We start from the raw sequence: 21,137 nt of genomic DNA, 5'->3' as shown, positions 1-21,137 counted from the left end.
ATTGAAGGCAGGAGATGGGGACAACAGAGGATGATGGTTGGATGGCATCACTGACTCAATGCACATGAGTCTGCGCAAGCTCTGGGAGTTGGTAATGGACTGGGAAGCCTGGCATACTGCGGTCCATGGGGTCACCAAGAGTCAGACATGACTGAGCGACTGAACCGAATGAGATGCCTGGAGAGCTTTGATTGGCGTGGTGTCCCCACTGCTCTAGTCCTCCCCTCCCCCCCTCCCTCCCTCCTCCAATAAGTCTTGGAGAAGGAAATACAACCCACTCCAGTATTCTTGCCTGGAGAATCCCATGGACAGAGGAGCCTGGCAGGCTGCAGTTCATAGGGTGGCAAAGAGTCAGACATGACTGAGTGACTAAGCACATTAATAAGTCTGAGTTTGTTTTCTTATTTTGCAGTCAAATATGTTTCTACTAGAATCGTAGCCCCAAAGATCTTTAACCTTCAAAAAGTCAAAACTTTTCATGTCTTCTGTTCTTTCATGTGTAAAATGAGGATGATATAATTTTTACCTTGTAGTACCTTTGTGATGATTAGAGATGGGAAACCATGGAACTATGATAGATAATCAATAAATAGTATTCTACAGAGTGACGTTAGAGTCCTGGCTTTATATGTCAGATTAAGTTTACACTCACTGTTGTGTCTTTAACACTGTCCAATGCTTGCAACAGAGTATACTCTCAATAAACAATTTGGAATGAACAAGTTTATCCCTTGATACCACGAAGCTGTGAGAAAAATACCTGGTTTAGAAAGAGGAGGTTGGTCACTGTTGACTTTCATCCGGCCCTAAATGGCTTCCCTGATAGCTCAGTTGGTAAAGAATCCACCTGTAATGCAGGAGACCCCGATTTGATTCCTGGGTTGGGAAGATCTGCTGGAGAAGGGACAGGCTACCCACTCCAATCTTCTTGGGGTTCCCTGGTGGCTCAGCTGGTAGAGAATCTGCCTGCAACGTGGGAGACCTGGGTTCAATCCCTGGGCTGAGAAGATTCTCTGGAGAAGTGAAAGGCTACCCATTTCAGTATTCTGGCCTGGAGAATTCCATGGACTGTATATAGTCTATGCGGTGGCAAAGAGTCGGACACCAACTAAGCGAGTTTCACTTCACTTAATGCATTGAAAAGGGCCTGTCTCTCCACACGTGCCTCCCGAAGGGTCCCTGTGATACAAAATTTAATGCTGCCTGGAAAATGGAAGTGATAATTCCTGTCATCCTCAAATCATTAGAGGGGAGGAAGTGAAGTGAAGTGAACTGAAGTCGCTCAGTCGTGTCCGACTCTTTGCGACCCCGTGGACTATATAGCCTGCCAGGCTCTCTATCCATGGGATTCGGGACACTTTTAACAGCCTGAGGGCCATAGATACACATTGCCACCTCGGGTAGAGAGGCTGTTCCCTGGCTCTCCCAAGGGGGCGTGACCAGCCTCCTGATGACCCGCCTTCCCCAGAGGCCAGGTTCCTCCCACTCCGCCGAGGGCCAGGGGCTCCTTCACTGGGCCGACCAGCGCGTCCTTGTGCGCATGCGCGCACCCCCCCCTCACGCCTGCGGGGGCGGGGCCACGTGCGTCATCGGGACGCGCGCCGCGGACTGCGCCGGGGTTGCCGGAAGTTGGGCGGCGGTAAGTGAGCCGCGCCGTTGAGGAGGACAGGGGTCCTGCGAGGTCGGTTTCTGTAGCCCTGGGCCTGAGGGGTGAGCTCGGCGGTGAGGTCGAGGGTCACGGCGGGTCTGAGGAGCCTCCTTCAAGAGGCGGGCCTCCCTTCTCTAGGGAGACACACCGACTCTGGCTCTCGCCTTCTGTCTGCGGTCACGTCCCCCTCAGGCTGATTCAGCCCGGGGTCTTCCGACTAGGAAGCTCTTGCTAATTAACAAAGTAATTCCCGCCTGTCCCCTGGCAGCGAGTGCTCTGGACATCCTGTGTGGGTACACGGGGGACAAGGACGCCTGGGCTCTCTCTCCTGGCTTTGCCCGGTCTTGCTGTGACTGGCGCGTCTTTTCTGGCGCGTCCTCTCCTCCCTTCATGTGACATGATGTTGAAACGCTTTTCAGGGGCTGAGTACAGGCCTCACACGCAACCGCAAGGGCCTTTTTCTGTTCCAGCCAGTTTCTCATGGTAGAGAATAAGTGTAAATACTGATCCTAGCACTGCTCTGCAAGCTGGGGATGCCAAAGTGAGTACGGTACACATCCCTGTCCTCGAGTTACTTTCTTTTTTTTTTTCTAAGTCAAGGAGATAGCACTATAGTATGAAACTGTTGTAGGGGTTTGCTGGCAGACTTAGGGTGCTCACAGGTCAGGCTGAGGCATCAGTAGGATTTGGTCCTAAAGGATGAGCAGGATTAGTCAGGTGAAGAGGGCAGTGAGGTGGGACGATATCCCAGACATTGGGAGTGGCGTGAACAGAAGGCTCTCCAGTGAGTGACCTGCAAGGAGTTCACTCAAGCTGGAATGCCCAGTTGTGGGAGAGGCAACTCTGGAAAGCCAGATCATGAAGGATCGTGTGGGCGACAGCGTGAGGAGCACAGACTTTGGAAGCTGAGGTACTTGTGTGCCATGTCTGGCTTTGCCACTGAGCTAGTTTGTGAGCTTGGGCTGGTCACTCCCTTTCTTAGCTTCCGTTTTCCTCATCTGTAGAAGGAGTAAATAGGGAGTTCCCTGGTGGCCTAGTGGTTAGGATTTGGGGCTTTCACTGCTTTGGCCCGGGGTTCAATCCCTGATCAGGGAACTGAGATCTTACAAGCTGCATGACGTAGCCAAACATCCCCGCCACCGCCGCCCCCCCCCCCCCCCGAAAAAAAACAGAACAAAAACGAAGGGCAGACATTAATCCACCTTCTAGGGTTTGGGTGAGAAGTGAATTAGAGGATGTTAGCCACTTGACACTGCTGCTGCTGCTGCTGCTAAATCGCTTCAGTCGTGTCTGACTCTGTGCGACCCCATAGATGGCCCACCAGGCTCCACCATCCCTGGGATTCTCCAGGAAGAACACTGGAGTGGGTTGCCATTTCCTTCTCCAGTGCATGAAAGTGAGGAGTGAAAGTGAAGTTGCTCAGTCATCTCTGACTCTTTGCGACCCCATGGGCTGCAGCCCACCAGGCTCCTCCATCCATGGGATTTTCCAGGCAAGAGTCCTGGAGTGGGGTGCCATTGCCTTCTCCAGTGCGTGAAAGTGAGGAGTGAAAGTGAAGTCAGTCAGTCATTTCTGACTCTTTGCGACCTCATGGACTGCAGCCCACTAGGCTCCTCTGTCCATGGGGTTTTCCAGGCAAGAGTACTGGAGTGGGGTGCCATTGCCTTCTCCACCACTTGGCACTAGTAGATAGTAAACAATAAACTGTTGCAGTTACTATCGCCAAGTTAAGACATGTTAAGAAGCTTTATTTGGAAATGTAGGTGTAAAGAGTAGAGCCCTGAGGAATTTTTAAGCAGGATTGTGCCATGGTTTTCTCTCTTTTAAATTAGCCAGGCAGTGATGTGCTGATTAGAGTGGGCAGGAAGGACCTGCAGGCAGACCGGTCAGGGCACTGTTGCTGTGGTCCAGGTGGCGGAGGAGTTGGGCCTGAACCAAGGCAGCACCTATGGGGATGAAGAGGGGTGGGTGGATTCAAGAGACAAGGAAGTGAGATTCACTGGACTGGTAACTGGTTGGATGATGCTGGGGGAGTCAGGATTTGGGGGGTCGAGGATGGAAAATGAACCCTCTACGTGGAAATAAAAATGATAAGTTGTTTGATCAGTACCCTTGACCTCAGAGATTTTATTTGAAAGTCAGAATGACCTCTGTCTTCCACTTTTGCTCATGGGAAAAAGATTCTCTGATGCCTTCCTCCTCTCTTTCTCTCGATCCTCCCTGCTCTTTCTAGTGGCGCCCCACAGTGTGTTCAGTTCAGTCGCTCAGTCGTGTCCGCCTCTTTGTGGCCCCACGGACTGCAGCACGCCAGGTTTTCCTGTCCATCACCATTTCCCGGAGCTTGCTCAAACTCAGGTCCATTGAGTCGGTGATGCCATCCAACCATCTCATCCTCTGTCGTCCTCTTCTCCTGCCTTCAGTCTTTCCCGGCATCAGTGTCTTTTCCAGTGAGTCAGTTCTTTGCATCAGGTGGCCAAAGTATTAGAGTTTCAGCTTCAGCATCAGTCCTTCCAATGAATATTCAGAGTTGATTTTCTTGAGGATTGACTGGTTTGATCTTCTTGCTAGTCCAAGGGACTCTCAAGATTCTTCTCCAACACCACTGTTCAAAACTATCAATTATTCAGCATTCAGCCGCCTTTATGGTTCAGCTCTCACATTCATACACGCTACTGGAAAAACCATAATTTTGACTAGGCAGACCTATGTTGGCAGAGTAATGTCTCTGCTTTTTAATGTGCTGTCTGGGTTAGTCATAGTTTTTCTTCCAAGGAGCAAGCGTCTTTTAATTTCATGGCTGCAGTCACCATCTGCAGTGATTTTGGAGCCCCAAAAAATAAAGTCTCACTGTTTCTATTGTTTCCCCATCTATTTGCCATGAAGTGATGGGACCAGATGCCATGATCTTCATTTTTTGAATGTTGAGTTTTAAGCCAGCATTTTTACTGTCCTCTTTCACTTTCATCAAGAGGCTCTTTAGCTCCTCTTCACTTTCTGCCAAAAGAGTGGTGTCATCTACATATATGAGGTTATTGATATTTCTCCCGGCAATCTTGATTCCAGCTTGTGCTTCATCCAGCCCAGCGTTTCTCATGATGTACTTTGCATTTAAGTTAAATAAGCAGGGTGACAATATACATCCTTATGTACTCCTCTCTCAATTTGGAATCAGTCCATTGTTCCATGTCCAGTTCTAACTGTTGCTTCTTGACGTGCATACAGATTTCTCAAGAGGCAGGTCAGGTGGTCTGGTATTCCCATCTCTTTAAGAATTTTCTGCAGTTTGTTGTGATCCACACAGTCAAAGGCTTTGGCATAGTCAATAAAGCAGAAGTAGATGTTTTCCTGAAACTGTCTTGCTTTTTCTATAACCCAACAGACGTTGGCAATTTGATCTGTGGTTCCTCTGCCTTTTCTAAATCCAGCTTGAACATCTGGAATTTCTCAGTTCACATACTGTTGAAGCCTCACTTGGAGACTTTTGAGCATTGCTTTGCTAGCATGTGAGATGAGTGCAATTGTGAGGTAGTTTGAACATTCTTTGGCTTTTCCGTTCTTTGGGAGTGGAATGAAAACTGACCTTTTCCAGTCCTGTGGCCGCAGGGTGTTCAAGGGTGAACCAGTAGGTGCTGCTCTGTCACCAGGCTGGCAACGTGCATCTCCGTGGTCTTGGCGGGCTGGGTGTCAGCTGGTCCCACCTGGTCTCAGAATGACCACCTCTGGGGTTTTCGCACCTTCTTTCTGCTTACCCTCCTTTGAACTTGTTCCTATGTGTCAGTCTCTCTGTGAGTGTGTGGCATAGAAAGCAAGTGCTTTTCCCACGGAGTCCGGCCATGCAGAGCAACACTGTACTTACCGTCCTTGCCGTAACCCAAGACCCCACATGACTCTGATAGGCTTGATGGACGCTTCATGCTGTCGACACCGTCACACTGTCTGAGAGTCAGTGTGCTGCTGTCTGCGCGTCCCTGCTTGCCTCTCGTGTGTTCACCCCTCTCCCAGCCGCCTTTGTTGCTTTTGACTTCGCTGCATTGCAGCCATCAGTCAGAGCTGCTCAGCTTGTATCGTTACAAACTTAAATCCAGCCAACCCTATGACTTTGCCTTTTATTCTAATTCCGTGGGGGAAAAATGGTGTTTGTTCTAAGATTAATTCCTTTACTTGTGCTGAGATCCCTTTATCACTGCCTTTTCCTCAGGACCTGGTTCCCATCATCGTTCCCATTTCTTTCCTGTTTAACTAACCCCTCCGTTTACTATCTATCCCCTCCCCCCCGTTTTTACTTTCTTTTTTGCAAAAACAAAACACCCTCCCATTAACCTCTGCTCTACCCTGTCGCAGCCACATTTCTCGGACAAGTTGCCACCTCTGCTGCTTGAAGTCAGCATTCCCTGAAATTTTACTTCTGCAGCAGCCCTCCCCACAAACCACTCTCCTCAAAGTCACCAGGTCTCGGTGTCACCAGGACCCCGAACTCTTTCCCTTCCTTCCCCTTTTCTCATTCTCAGCGCGTCTGACATTGATGCCGTCCCTTCACTTGTGAAAAAGCGCTCCTGGTCCGAACTCTGTCTCTGGCCGTTTCCCCTCAGTTTTCACTGCAGGCTCTTTTCTTCCTTTTGTCCCTTAAATGCTGGTTTTCGCCAAGGCCCGGTCTCATACGCACGCTCACCTCCTGCACGGCATAAACTCTCATCCCTGGGCCAGTGACCTCTGCTCTGACTCTTGAGTCCAGATCTCTCCTAAGCACCAGCCCTCTGTCTCAGTGAGTCCCAAGCTAAGGTCATCATCTTCTCTCCAAACCTGCGACTCTTCTTCCTGTCTGTACTCTCTCGCATTCCCCTTCTGCATTTGTTGATTCCAGGCAGAGCCCTGCGAGTCCTCTTGGACTTTTCCTTCTCACACCATGCCTCCGTCCTCCTTCCCGGCCTGGCAGTCATCAGAGTTCCACAGCTTCTCCTCCCTTGCTGCCGACTGGACACGTTTTCATCATCTGCGTTTCCTCCTCCCCGGCCTCCGATCAGGCCCCTTCTCACTTCCTGCCTGTGTTCCCGCCCAGCCTCTGAGCTGGTTGCCCAGCCTCAGCAGTCTGGCCCTACCTGTTGCTGGAGTGCCCTTTCTGAAAATCCAGGTCTTTGCAGTTCCTCCCTGGCAGTGCAGTGCTTAAGACTGCGCTCCCACCACGGTGGGTGCAGGTTCAGTCCCTGGCTGGGGAACTAAGATCCCATATGCTGTGTGCTCCCAAAATGTAAAAAGCAAACAGAACCCCCCAGTATTTGCTAAAATACAAATCAGTAGCTTCTCATGGAAGTCCTTTCGTGATTTGGCGTTTGCCTTCTTCACAGGCGTGGTTTCCAGCTCCTGTGGCGCACGAACCTTGCCTTCTCACCACACAGAACTCGGGGTGTGTTCTGAAACGGACTGTGCTGTTTCCTTGGTGCATAGATTGGGTCGTCAGGAAGTAGTTATTGGGCACCTGTGGGGGGCTTGGACCGAGGTAGGCGCTGGGAAAACAGCCATGGTTGGAGGAAAATGAGAAGCTGACACAGTGCTTTTCTCAAAGAGCTTTTCTTCTAGCAGGGAGGATGATGTTCACACTGCGCGTGTGCTCTGGAGGGGAGGTGGTGATGCCCTTGTGGGTCGGATACAGGAAAATTGACCTGAGTGGGAGTTGAGGGAGTCAGGGAAGGCTCCCCTTTCATGGTTGAGCTGAGATCTGAAGGGAGAAGAGGGATTAAGCAGACATTGGGCACATGGATGAATAAGAACGTTCTCAGCTTCTGCAGAGACTGTTGGGTCTTTCCAGAATTGCAGATGTGGAACTGAGACAAGCTTGCTCTTTTTCCCTGGACTGTCCCCACTCCCCAGCATAACATTCCTCATCCAGTGGGACTGGCTTGGGCTGCGGCCACCGCCGACTCCCCTCTCTCAGCCGTCCAGAGGACATTTGGGAGAGGGGGCAGCTGTTTAACTTTGTGATATAACCACAGGGCGCAGCTGCATTTAAGAGGGTGCCAGGGATGATAGGCACTCTGCATTGTGTGATGGTGGTGGTGGTTCAGTCGCTCAGTCACGTCTGACCCCAAGACCCCATGGACTGCAGCACGCCAGGTTTCCTTGTCCTTCCCCATCGGAATTTACTCACACCCATGTCCACTGAGTCGGCGATGCCATCCCGCCATCTCATCCTCTGTCGCCCCCTGCTCCTGCCTTCAGTGTTTCCCAGTATCAGGGTCTTTTCTAGTGAGTTGGCTCTTCGCATCAGGTGGCCAAAGTATTAAAGCTTCAGCTTCGGTCTTTCCAGTGCGTATTCAGGACTGATTTCCTTTAGGACTGAGTGGTTTGGTTTCCTTGCTGTCCAGGGGACTCTCAAGAGTCTTCTCCAAAACCACAGTTCAAAAGCATCAATTCTTTGGTGCTCAGCCTTCTTTATGGTCCAACTCTCACATCGGTACATGACTAGTGGAAAAACCATAGCTTTGGCTGTGCGGACCTTTGTCAGCAAAGTGCTGTCTCTGTCTTTTAATATGCTGTCTAGATTTGTCATAGCTTTCCTCCAAGGAGCAAGTGTCTTTTAATTTCATGGCTGCCCTCATGGCAACCTACTCTAGTATTCTTGCCTCTAGAACCCCAAACAGTAGGAAAAGACAACGTGTGGGACCAGCACCAAATGAAGAATTGTCCCTCCCAGCATGTTAAGTGGTGCCCTTGTTGAGAATCCACTGCCGGTTCTCTTAGGAGCCTGGGCTCGAGGGTTTTTGTGGGAAACACCCCTGCCTCTTCAGGCGAATTTGACTGTCCCTCCCTCCTCCTCTTCATCACATCTGGTGCAGATGCTTACACCAGACAGCTGTACTCATTTAACTGTAACCTGCTGTATGGTCATTCCTGGTCTGTCTTACCCTTGAGACTGTTAGCTCCTTAACCTCAGGAACCATGGCTTTCTGCCATTGAGGCCTGAAATTCAGCACAGGGTCTGGTACATCAGGACTTCCCTGGTGGCTCAGATGGTAAAGTCTGCCCGCAACCTCGGAGACCTGGCTTCTATCCCTGGATCGGGAAGATACCCTGGAAAAGGAAATGGCAACCTACTCCAGCATTCTTGCCTGGAGAATCCCACGGACAAAGGAGCCTGGTGGGCTACAGTCCATGGGGTTGCAAAGAGTTGGACACGACTGAAGTGACTACGTAGCAGCAGCTGGTACATCAAACCAGTGTCTGTTGAAGGAATGATGAAATGGAAACCCCATGTTTTGGGTGTGTGTTTTATTGATGGTATGTTCTTTTTGAGTGCCTCCTGTGTGCCAGATTCATGCATTTTCTAGTTAAATCCTCTCAATAATTCTGCACCACAGATGGTTTCCCATCTTACAGATGAGGAAGTAGGCTCAGAGAAGATAAATGACTTGCCCAAGGGTGTGTGGCTGGAAGTTTCAAAGGTGGGATTTGAACTTGGGTCTCTCTGGCTCATGAAGCTACACCCTTCTGTCTACCATATATGTGTCTCCAGTGTATCAGATTGCATGGTTGTCCAGGTGTTTCTGTGGACTGAGACTTAAGGCACTAGATTTACCCCTATGAAAATTTTGTTGTTGTTGTCCAGTCGCACAGCCGTGTCTGAGTCTTTGCGACCCCATGGACTGCAGCACGCCAGGCCTCCCTGTCCCTCACCATCTCCCAGAGCTTGCCCAAGTTCATGTTCATTGCATCAGTGATGCCGTCCAGCCATCGCATCCTCTGATGCCCTCTTCTCCTTCTGCCCTTAGTCTTTCCCAGCTTCAAGCACTTTGCCAATGAGTCGTCTGTTTGCATCAGATGACCAAACTACTGGAGCTTGAGCTTCAGCATCAGTCCTTTCAGTGAATATTCAGGGTTGTTCTCCCTTAAGATGGACTGAATCGATGTCCTTGCTGTCTGAGGGACTTTCAGAAGTCTTCTCCAGCACCACAGTTCAAAGGCATCAATTCTTTGGCATTCTGCCTTCTTTATGGTACAGCTTTCACAACCGTAGATGACCACTGGGAAGACCATAGCCTTGACTATACGGACCTTTGTTGGCAGAGTAATGTCTCTGCTTTTCAACACACTGTCTAGGTTTGTCATCGCTTTCCTGCCAAGAAACAATCATATTCTGATTTTATGGCTGCACTCACATCCACAGTGATTTTGGAGCCCAAGAGGAAATCTGTCACTACTTTCACCTTTTCCCCTTCTATTTGCCATGCAGTAATGGGGGCAGATGCCATTATCTTAGTTTCCTGGAAAAAGCAAGAGAGTTCCAGAAAAACATCTATTTCTGCTTTATTGACTATGCCAAAGCCTTTGACTGTGTAGATTACAATAAACTGTGGAAAATTCTGAAAGAGATGGGAATACCAGACCACCTGACCTGCCTCTTGAGAAATCTGTATGCAGGTCAGGAAGCAACAGTTAGAACTGGACATGGAACAACAGACTGGTTCCAAATAGGAAAAGGAGTACGTCAAGGCTGTATATTGTCACCCTGCTTATTTAACTTCTATGCAGAGTACATCATGAGAAACGCTGGGCTGGAGGAAACACAAGCTGGAATCTAGATTGCCGGGAGAAATATCAATAACCTCAGATATGCAGATGGCACCACCCTTAAGGCAGAAAGTGAAAAGGAACTAAAAAGCCTCTTGATGAAAGTGAAAGAGGAGAGTGAAAAAGTTGGCTTAAAGCTCAACATTGAGAAAACGAAGATCATGGCATCCGGTCCCATCACTTCATGGGAAATAGATGGGGAAACAGTAGAAACAGTGTCAGACTTTATTTTTTGGGGCTCCAAAATCACTACAGATGGTGACTGCAGCCATGAAATTAAAAGACACGTCTTGGAAGAAAATTTATGACCAACCTAGATAGTATATTCAAAAGCAGAGACATTACTTTGCCGACTAAGGTCCGCCTAGTCAAGGCTATGGTTTTTCCTGTGGTCATGTACAGATGTGAGAGTTGGATTGTGAAGAAGGCTGAGCGCCGAAGAATTGATGCTTTTGAACTGTGGTGTTGGAGAAGACTCTTGAGAATCCCTTGGACTGCAAGGAGATCCAACCAGTCCTTTCTGAAGGAGATCAGCCCTGGGATTTCTTTGGAAGGACTGATGCTAAAGCTGAAGCTCCAGTACTTTGGCCACCTCATGCGAAGAGTTGACTCATTGGAAAAGACTCTGATGCTGGGAGGGATGGGGGCAGGAGGAAAAGGGGACGACCGAGGATGAGATGGCTGGATGGCATCACGGACTCGATGGACGTGAGTCTGAGTGAGCTCCGGGAGATGGTGATGGACAGGGAGGCCTGGCGTGCTGCGGTTCATGGGGTCGCAAAGAGTCGGACACGACTGAGCGACTGAACTGAACTGAACTGAATGGGGGCGGATGCCATTTTCTTAGTGTTTTAAATCTTAAGCCACTCTTTGATTCTCCTCCTTCACCCTCATCAAGACGCTCTCTAATTCCTCTTCACTTTTTGCCATTTAACAACTTGAAAATTGTAATCTTGATAAATAGGCCTGTCATTCCAGGTGGTCAGAATCTTCTATTCTAAATTTCTCTTATGGCTCATAGCCTCTTCCTATTCCTGTCATGTGTAGATTTTTGGTTTTTTTGGTTGAGGTGGGTCTTGGTTGCTGTTCACAAGATTTTTCTAGTTGCCGCGAATGGGGACCACTCTCTAGTTGCGGTGCTTCGGCTTCTTATTGTGCTTCTCTTGTTGCAGAGCACAGACTCTAGAGCATGCCAGCTCAGTAGTTGTGGTGCATAGACTTGGTTGTTCTGTGGCATTTGGAATCTTCTCAGACCAGGGATCAAACCCATGTCCCCAGGATTGGCAGGCAGATCCTTAACCTCTGGCCCACCAGGGAAGCCCCAAGTGTGGAATTAAGCAAACCTGTATTGTTATCTAAGTCACTGGTAAGATGTGGTTATAAGAATCAGAAGTGGGTTTTCTGCATTGCAGGCAGATTCTTTACCATCTGAGCCACCAAGGAATTTACTTGCTGTAGCAAGGTTCAGTTCAGTTCAGTTGCTCAGTCATGTCCTACTGTTTGCGACCCCATGGACTGCAGCACACCAGGCTTCCCTGTCCATCACCAGCTCCTGGAGCTTACTCAAACTCATGTCCATCGAGTCAGTGATGCCATCCAACCATCTCATCCTCTATCGTCCCCTTCTCCTCCTGCCTTCAATCTTTCCCAGCATCAGGATCTTTTCCAGCAACTCAGTTCTTCTCATCAGGTGGCCAAAGTATTGGAGTTTCAGCTTCAGCATCAGTCCTTGCAATGAATATTCAGGACTGATTTCCTTTAGGGTATAGACTGGTTGGATCTCCTTGCAGTCCAAAGGACTCTCAAGAGTCTTCTCCAACACCACAGTTCAAAAGCATCTATTCTTTGGTGTTCAGCTTTCTTTATGGTCCAAATCTCACATCTATACATGACTACTGGAAAAACCATAGCTTTGACCAGATGGACCTTCACTGGCAAAGTAATGTCTCTGCTTTTTAATATGCTGTCTAGGTTGGTCATAACTTTTCTTCCAAAGAGCAAGTGGCTTTTAATTTCAAGGCTGAAGTTACCATCTGCAGTGATTTTGGAGCCCCCAAAAATAAAGTCTCTCACTGTTTCCATTTTTTTCCCTAGTCTATTTGCCATAAAGTGATGGGACCAGATGACATGATCTTATTTTTCTGAATGTTGAGTTTTAAGCCAACTTTTTCACTCTCCTCTTTTACTTTCATCAAGAGGCTCTTTAGTTCTTTGCTTTCTGCCATAAGGTGATGTCATCTGAATATCTGAGGATATTGGTATTTCTCCTGGCAATCTTGATTCCAGCTTGTGTTTCATCCAGCCTGGTGTTTTGCAAGATATACTCTGCATATAAGTTAAATAGGCAGGGTGATAATGTACTGCCTTGACATACTCCCTTCCTGATTTGGAACCAGCCTGTTGTTCTATGTCCAGTTCTAACTGTTGCTTCCTGACCTGCATATAGATTTCCCAGGAGGCAGGTCAGGTGCTCTGGTATTCCCATCTCTTTAAGAATTTTCCAGTTTATGGCTTCCCTGATGGCTCAGAGGCTAAAGCGTCTGCCTCGAATGTTGGAGACCTGGGTTTGATCCCTGGGTCGGAAAGATCCCCTGGAGAAGGAAATGGTAACCCACTCCAGTACTCTTGCCTGGAGAATCCCACGTAGGGAGGAGCCTGGTAGCCTACAGTCCATGGGATCGCAAAGAGTCGGACATGACTGAGCAACTTCACTTCACTTCATGGTGATCCAAAGAGTCACAGGCTTAGGCATAGTCAATAAAGCAGAAGAAGATGTTTTTCTGGAACTCTTGCTTTTTCTATAATCCAGCAGATGTTGGCAATTTGATCTCTGATTCCTCTGCCTTTTCTAAATCCAGGTTGAACATCTGGAAGTTCACGGTTCATGTACTGTTGAAGCCTGGCTTGGAGAATTTTGAGCATCACTTTGCTAGTGTGTGAGATGAGTGCAATTGTGTGGTAGTTTGAACATTCTTTAGTATTACCTTTCTTTGGGATTGGAATGAAGACTGACCTTTTCCAGTCCTGTGGCCACTGCTGAGTTTTCCAAATCTGCTGGCATATTGGGTGCAGCACTTTCACAGCATCACCTTGTAGGGTTTGAGATAGCTCAACTGGAATTCCATCCCCTCCACTAGCTTTTTTTGTAGTGATGCTTTCCAAGGCCCACTTGACTTCACATTCCAGGATATCTGGCTCTAGGTGAGTGATCACACCATCATGATTATCTGGGTTGTGAAGGTCTTTTTTGTACAGTTCTTCTGTGTGTTCTTGCCGCCTCTTAATATCTTCTGCTTCTGTTAGGTCCATACCATTTCTTTCCTTTATTATGCCCATCTTTGCATGAAATGTTCCCTTGGTATCTCTGATTTTCTTGAAGAGCTCTCTAGTCTTTCCCATTCTGTTGTTTTCCTCTATTTCTTTGCATTGATTGCTGAGGAAGGCTTTCTTATCTGTTCTTGCTATTCTTTGGAACTCTGCATTCAGATGGAGGTATCTTTCCTTTTCTCCTTTGCCTTTCACTTCTGTTCTTTTCTCAGCTATTTGTGAGGCCTCCTCAGAGAACAATTTTGCATTTCTTTTTCTTGGTTATGGTCTTAATCACTGCCTCCTGTACAATGTCAGGAACCTCCGTCCATCGTTCTTCAGGCACTCTATCAGATCTAATCCCTTGAATCTTCTTGTCACTTCCACTGTATAAGGGATTTGATTTAGGTCATACCTGAATGGTCTAGTGGTTTCCCTACTTTCTTCAATGTAAGTCTGAATTTGGCCATAAGGAGTTCATGATCTGAGCCACAGTCAGCTCCTGATCTTATTTTTGCTGACTATAGAGCTTCTTCATCTTCAGCTGCAAAGAATATTATCAATCTAATTTCAGTATTGACCATCTGGTGATGTCCCCGTGTTGAGTCTTCTCTTGTGTTGTTGGAAGAGGATGTTTGCTCTGACCTGTGCATTATCTTGGCGAAGCTGTTAGCCTTTGCCCGGATTTGTTTTGTACTTACAAGGCCAAATTTGCCTGCTACTACAGGTGTTTCTTGACATCCTGCTCTTTCATTATAGTCGCCTATAATGAAAAGGACATCGTTTTTTTGGTGTCAGTTCTAGAAGGTCTTGTATGTCTTCATAGAACTGTTCAACTTCAGCTTCTTCAGCGTTACTGGTAGGGGTATAGACTTGGATTACTGTGATACTGAATGGTTTGCCTTGGAAACGAACAGAGAGCACAGTGTCATTTTTGAGATGGCATCCAAGTACTGCATTTCAGACTCTTTTGTTGACTATGAGGGCTACTCCATTTCTTCTAAGGGATTCTTGCCCACAGTAGTAGATAAAATGGTCATCTGAGTCAAATTCACCCATTCCGATCCATTTTAGTTCACTGATTCCTAAAATGTCCATGTTCACTCTTGCCATCTCCTGTTTGATCACTTCCAATTTACCCTTGATTCATGAACCCATTCCAGGTTCCCATGCAGCCTTGCTCTTTACAGCTTTGGACTTGACGTCCACCACCAGTCACATCCACGGTGGGTGTCGCTTTCGCTTTGGCTCAGTCTCTTCATTCGTTCGGGAGTTACTTCTCTACCGATCTCCAGTAGCATATTGGGCACCTACCAACCTGGGGAGTTCATCTTTCAGTGTCCTATCTTTTTGCCTTTTCATGCTGTTCATGGGGTTCTCAAGGCAAGAATATTGAAGTGGTTTGCCATTCCCTTCTCCAGTGGACCACGTTTTGTAAGAACTCTCCACCATAACCCATCCGTCTTGGGTGGCCCTACAAGAGATGACTCATAGTTTCATTGAGTTGGACAAGACTGTGGTCCGTGTGATCAGTTTGGTTAGTTTTCTGTGATTGTGGTTTTCATTCTGTCTGTCCTCTGATGGAAGCTTCCTAATGGGAGAGACTGACTGAGGGGGAAACTGGGTCTTGTCTGATGGGCAGGGCCATGCTCAGTAAATCTTTAATCCTATTTTCTGTTGATGGGTGGAGCTGTGTTCACTCCCTGTTGTTTGACCTGAGGCCAAACTATGGTGGAGGTAATGAAGATAATGGGGACCTCCTTCAAAAGGTCCCATGAGGCACTGGTGCACTCAGTGCCCCTGACCCTGCAGCAGGCCCCTGCCAACCCTCACATCCACTAGAAACCCATGGACACTCACGGGCAAGTCTGGGTCAGTCTCTTGTGGGGTCACTGCTCCTTTCTCCTGGGTCCTGGTGCACACAAGGTTCTGTTTGTGCCCTCCAAGAGTCTGTATCCCAGTCCTGTGTGAGTTCTGGTGGCTCTGCGGTGGGGTTAATGGCGACCCCCTTCAAGAGGGCTTGTGCCATACCCAGGTCTTCTGCTCCCAGCGCCCCTGCCCCTGCGGCAGGCCGCTGCTGACCCGGACCTCCTCAGGAGACACTCAGACACAGTCCTGGCTCAGTCTCTGTGAGGTCTCTGGGTCTTGGTGCACACAAGATTTGTTTGAGCCCTCTGAGTGTCTGGTGGTTATGGGGTTTGATTCTAGATGCGATTTCGCCCCACCTACTGTCTTGCTCAGGCTTCTCCTTTGCCCTTGTATGAGGGTTATCTTTTTTTGGTGAGATCCAACATTCTCTCGACGGTTGTCCAGCAGTGAGTTGTAATTTTGGAGTTCTCGCAGGAGAACATGCGCGTGTGTCCTGCTCTGCCGTCTTAGTGGAGCACACAAGGTTCAGCCCACATGAGATGCTTTGTAAATATGATGGATATTCATTCACAGAGATAATAAAATACAAACGTGATAGGCCCCGAGACTGAACCAAAGACATCCCTGGCAGCTCCTGTGTGATTGACATCAGTTCATTCCTTAACCAGCATCCTTTGAATAAGATTGTGTTACCAGTTTCAAGTCCTTCTAATTGTGTCGGTTCTTGCGTCTACATCTCGTCTCCTGTGCTGTCTGGAGAAGCCTTGTCAGAGACCTTGCTGAGGCCCTGTAGCCTGTTGCCTTTGTCTGTGGTTCTTCCATGACCACGGCGGCAGTGCAGTGACGCTGTCCTGGCTTGTTCTTGGGGAAACCGGGGAGCCTTTGTGGACACTCAGGGCGGCCGCGTGCAGTTGTCAGGTTGCACACTGCATATGGGGCCGCATCTGAGGGTTCTGTTCCGATCATAGGCGCCATGGGTATATTTTGTCATGACGGTTTTCTGGCAGAGAAGGGCAAAGATGTCTTGAGCTAACTTAATGTATTACAGTAGTTTTCTCAAAAATGGAGGTGGAATGTTTTGAGGAAGTGGCACAGTTTCTTATTGTGCAGAGGTGCCGTGGGAACCAGAATGGCCTGTGTGACGCCTCCCCTGGGAGCAGAGTCTCTGTCCAGTGGGCTACAGAATCCATCTATATTCTCATCTTTGGAAATTATTTTGAAAACCTGAAACCAAGTGATAGCTTGGCCCAGTTTTTCAGCACCTCTCATTTCCCAGAACTTTATCAAGGTCATCAGAAATGAAAATGAAGACTGTTACACGCAATCCTTCATACCTCAGCCAGCTTTTAGGAAACCATCACGGATTTTAGCCATTGGCTGACCTGAGGGCTCCTCCGTGGTTTAGGTAAATCCCGTGGCTGTCACTCAGGTACAGGATGGAGCAGGTTGACACGGTTGATGGGCGGATGGGATGCAGAGGCCCTGAAAGTGACATGGTGTCTGCCCCGTTCCTCGTACGATCTCTTTGACTCCCTCCCTGCCTGTGTTTTCTCAGCCTCCACTCTCTCATAGGTTTGCCATAACCCACAATACTATTATCCAGGGCATCCTTTCTCAAATCTGAGCCCGAACAAGAGAGCAGATCGCATGGGAAGTGTGAGGTTATTACAGCAGGGAAAACAAAATGAAGCTGAAGAAGAACGCATCCCAGAAGTAACTGTGGAGACTACAGGTTACAGTCTGCAGCCTGTGGAGGCGATTGCCGATTCCCCGGCTGATCTCCCGAAGAAGCAGATCATGTGGATCCTTCCAGGGCAGAGGTGACCCAAGGAGGCGAGAGGGACAACCCGACCTTGTGAGCAGTTATCCTGCCTGCTCACATCAGCTATCGGCGCCTAATAGTACCATTGCCAAAAAAGCCATTTGGGGTGACTGGGTGTCTTGTGGAGACATCATCAGTTTGGCTCGGGGAACATCTTGACTCTGATGCTGTTTTTAAAAGAAATTGAGGCTTCTGTACCAGCTGGTTCCCCTGTAGGAGTCTCGAGTTTTCATCTTCTGGTAAAACCTACTCTTTCTTCTAAGTTTGGAACTTCGCGCCCGCCTCCTTTTTGGAAGGGAGAACTGTTTAAAAACTTCCTTCTTTAACAGCCTGGCAGATGACTTCCAAAACTCATGAAGTTGCAGAAGCATCATTACCCAGCAAAATGGGCATCGGCTCCATATGCCAGAGGGGCCGCCTCCCCGCTCCTGGTGGTCTCCACTGCCTTCTCACCCATCAGCAGCTAAGCACATACTCCGTTTGTCAGCGGGACTTGCTCGTGTGCCTCGGTGCTTATTTTAATGACTGCCAGAGCTCGCAAGCCCTGCAGCTGGGAACTGGAGAAGTCTGCTCTCTCCGCTCCATTTTTTTGGCCCAGAGATGGTACCTCAGGGCCAAACTGTGGTGATGGCGGCCCTTCTGCTAAGGGAATGGCCCCGCGTGGGCTCCGAGAAACTGAACACAGAGCGCTCCCAACCTGTCAGCGCTCGCCTCTCTGGACTTCCCCTGGATGACCTATAGCAGGAGACCGGTGTTCCCTTGTAACTAAACCTCTGCTGTGTCTGCAGAGCTCTGGTGAGGGAGGGCTGCTCGAGGCGCGGGAAGATCTGGTGGTGAGCGCATGGGGAATGGCAACTGCATTTGGCTGGTGGCGGGGGAGGGGGAGGCGAGAAGACAGACAAGAGCAGCTGCCCTGGACTGGCCGCTGGCTCTCAGCCAGACACCGGAAGAGGTGTGTCACACACTTTCCCATTTAGCCCTCCCAGCAGCCTCGTGGTTGGGTATGGTTATCTGCAGATGATGAAGCAGAGGCACAGGCCGCGATGTTACCCACCCTGGGCTGGGCAGCCAGTGCACGATGGGGCCAGAACTCCCAACGCTGGTTGATCTGACCGAGGACCCGGCTCCCAGCTACCTTAGCTTTCAGCATCCTTTTTCCGAACCATTAAAAAAAAAAAAACTCCCCTGCCTTCCCAAAGCAAACAAACAAAACCCCAAGAACACACAGGTGAAAAATCCTAGCTAGAGATGTTTACACAGTCAGGCTGGTCTGTTTTTCTGTTCTCCCCCACCGAGGGCCTAGTGTCCCTCAAGGTAGTTCTGCTTGTTTTTTAATCTCTGTGATTGTTGTTCTTCTCCACCAGTTTTACTCCTTCCTTCTCCGGAAATCCTGTACTGGCTTGCTGTTTGCTGCGTCTAGTCCTCTCGGCGCGCACCGAGGGAGAAGGGCTGGGCAGACTCATTCCAGGAAAACGCCTCTGTTCCAGTTAACTTGATAAGCAGCAAAGCCAAAATATGTCCATCTTGAGCATCTTGAATAACAAAATGCCAGAAGATCTATGGGAGTGATACTTCATTTTCAGTGCTTATTCAGAGGGACCCGCAGTGCTCGCCGTCGAGGGGGCCGTGGGGTAGCGGTGCTCACAGTGGCCGATGGAGAGGTGCAGGGGAGGGTGGAGCCAGCAGCAGCTCCTCAAGGCCTTCGGGAGTGGGTCACCTCGTGCAGGGACACGGGGAGAGTGCCTTTCAGATAGAGGCGCCGAGGCAGATCCGCAGGCAAGTTAGCGAGTACCGAGCAGCTTGGTTGTTTCTGCAGCGTCGGGTGGAGGTGAGGGGGCAGGCCCCTCAGGGTGGCACTGGAGAAGCCGGGAGGCAGTAGCAAGGGGCCAGGAGAAGGCGTGAAGGAGCCCGCCATGGGTGTGGCTGTGCGCCTGCTGAGGACGTGGAGTCCTGCTGCTGCCGCAGGCTTTCCCGTGTGTGATGAGCCTGGGTGAATACCGAAGGCGCTTCGTCTTGGGTTAGTGATGCTCCCATCTGTGTGCGAGTGGTCTGTGGAGACCGCAGTTGCCAGTCCCTCAGATGGACTGGCGCCATAGATGGCTCATGCGGCCTAGGATTCCAGCCTCATCATCTGCTTCACCCTCAGCACATCTCTCCTGCCCTCTGAGAGGATTCTGCCCCAAATTTCAGTCACCCTAGAAATAAAATGCCTTATTGGCACCTTCCAAGAATCAAAACAACAGCAGGTTTCGAAGACCATCTAGTCCAAGGTTGCCCAACTATAGCCCCTGGGGCACACCCAGCCCAAGGCCTTTTATTGTGCAGTCCATGAGCTAAAGATTCGTTTACGTTTTTCAAGAGTTGGGAAAAAAGAAAATAGGACAGAAACTATTTCAGACTGCAGTGGCTAAAGTATTTACTATTTGGCTCTGTTCAGAAAAAGCTTGCCAACCCGTGTTCTTGTCTGACCACCTGTGCAAAATGACCTGGCAAATGATTGCCTGATGCGTGCTCGAGTACTTCCACTAATGGAAAATGCATCATCTTTCTGGTCCGCCTGCTTCCTGTTTGGACAAGTCAGGTTATCACTCTTAAACTCTGCCCAAATCTTGCCTCCTGATTGTTCAGTTGCTCAGTCGTATCCGACTCTGCGACCCCATGGACTGTAAGATGCCAGGCTTCCCTGTCCTTCACTGTCTTCCAGAATTTGCTCAGACTCACGTCCATTGAGTCAGTGATGCCATCCAACCATCTTGCCTTCTGTTGCCCGCTTCTCCTGCCTTCAGTCTTTCCTAGCATCAGGGTTTTTTCCAGTGAGTCAGTTCTCCACATCAGATGGCCAAAGTATTAGAGCATCAGCTTAAGCATCAGTCCTTCCAGTGAATATTCAGGGTTGATTTTCTTGAGGATTGACTGGTTTGATCTTCTTGCTAGTCCAAGGGACTCTCAAGATTCTTCTCTAACACAACTGTTCAAAAATATCAATTATTCAGTGCTCAGGCTTCTTTATGGTCCAACTCTCACATCCATACATGACTACTGGAAATAGCCTTGACTAGATGGACCATTGTTGGCAAAGTAATGTCTCTGGTTTTTAATACGCTATCTCGGTTGGTCATAGCTTTTCTTCCAAGGAACAAGCGTCTTTTGATTTCATGGCTGCAGTCACCATCTGCAGTGATTTTGGAGCCCAAGAAAAAAAAGTCTGTCACTGTTTCTGTCATTTCCCCATCTGTTCGCCATGAAGTGATGGGACTGGATGCCATGATCCTCATTTTTTGAATGTTGAATTTTAAGCCAGCATCCATCCATTGGCTCTTTTGGGGAGAAGAAAGCTGTTATTTCATGTCAGCAGGTTTTGAGTGCCTAATCTATCCTAGGCACTGTGCTGAGTGCTAGAGAAAGATAAGTAGGACAAGGTTCTTGCATCAGGGTTTTCCATGTGTTATTTCTCTGAACCAAAACAGTTGAACTGGCCTTCTCACCTGTCTCTCATTCCTGCTCTTCTTGCCATTGGGTCAGGGCCTTTCTCTTTCCTTATTTTACTTATTTCTGTGTTGCTATCTCACATTAGACAGTACAAAACCCCAAAGGCAGAAAGGACACACAGTGAAAATCAGTCTGTCCACTGCCCTGTCTCTGACCCCTGGAACTTCTTTCCTGGGAGGCAACCACTATTACATGCGTCCTGTGGGGACCTAATGGTGAAGAACAGCACTATCACAATGGTTAGGTCCATTTGGACAGGAACTTCTGGAAAGTACCACAGGGTAGTGTTTTTTGAGCTCTTAACTTGTTTAAGTTGCTGAGTGTGACTTAGTTTTATTTCTGCTGCTGCTGCTGCTAAGTCACTTCAGTCGTGTCCGACTGTGCAACCCCATAGACGGCAGCCCACCAGGCTCCCCTGTCCCTGGGATTCTCCAGGCAAGA

General features: G+C 48.8%; 1 protein-coding gene across 2 annotated transcripts in view; it reads left to right on the top strand.

Annotated features, from left to right (window-relative positions):
* The first annotated feature begins 1,574 nt into the window (after positions 1–1,574).
* Positions 1,575–21,137, top strand: part of ATG7 (autophagy related 7) — a 266,203-nt gene continuing 246,640 nt past the window's right edge. For both annotated transcript variants that reach the window (XM_052635718.1, XM_052635647.1), the window contains exon 1: positions 1,575–1,639. The gene's annotated coding sequence lies outside the window, so the exon portion shown is untranslated. The remainder of the gene's footprint in view (positions 1,640–21,137) is intronic.

This window comes from Budorcas taxicolor, chromosome 1 (genome assembly GCF_023091745.1).
Source record: "Budorcas taxicolor isolate Tak-1 chromosome 1, Takin1.1, whole genome shotgun sequence".
In the NCBI taxonomy this organism is placed as follows: Eukaryota; Metazoa; Chordata; class Mammalia; order Artiodactyla; family Bovidae; genus Budorcas; species Budorcas taxicolor.
The sequence above is the reverse complement of the archived record's forward strand: the minus strand, read 5'-3'. Positions and strand labels throughout refer to the sequence as shown.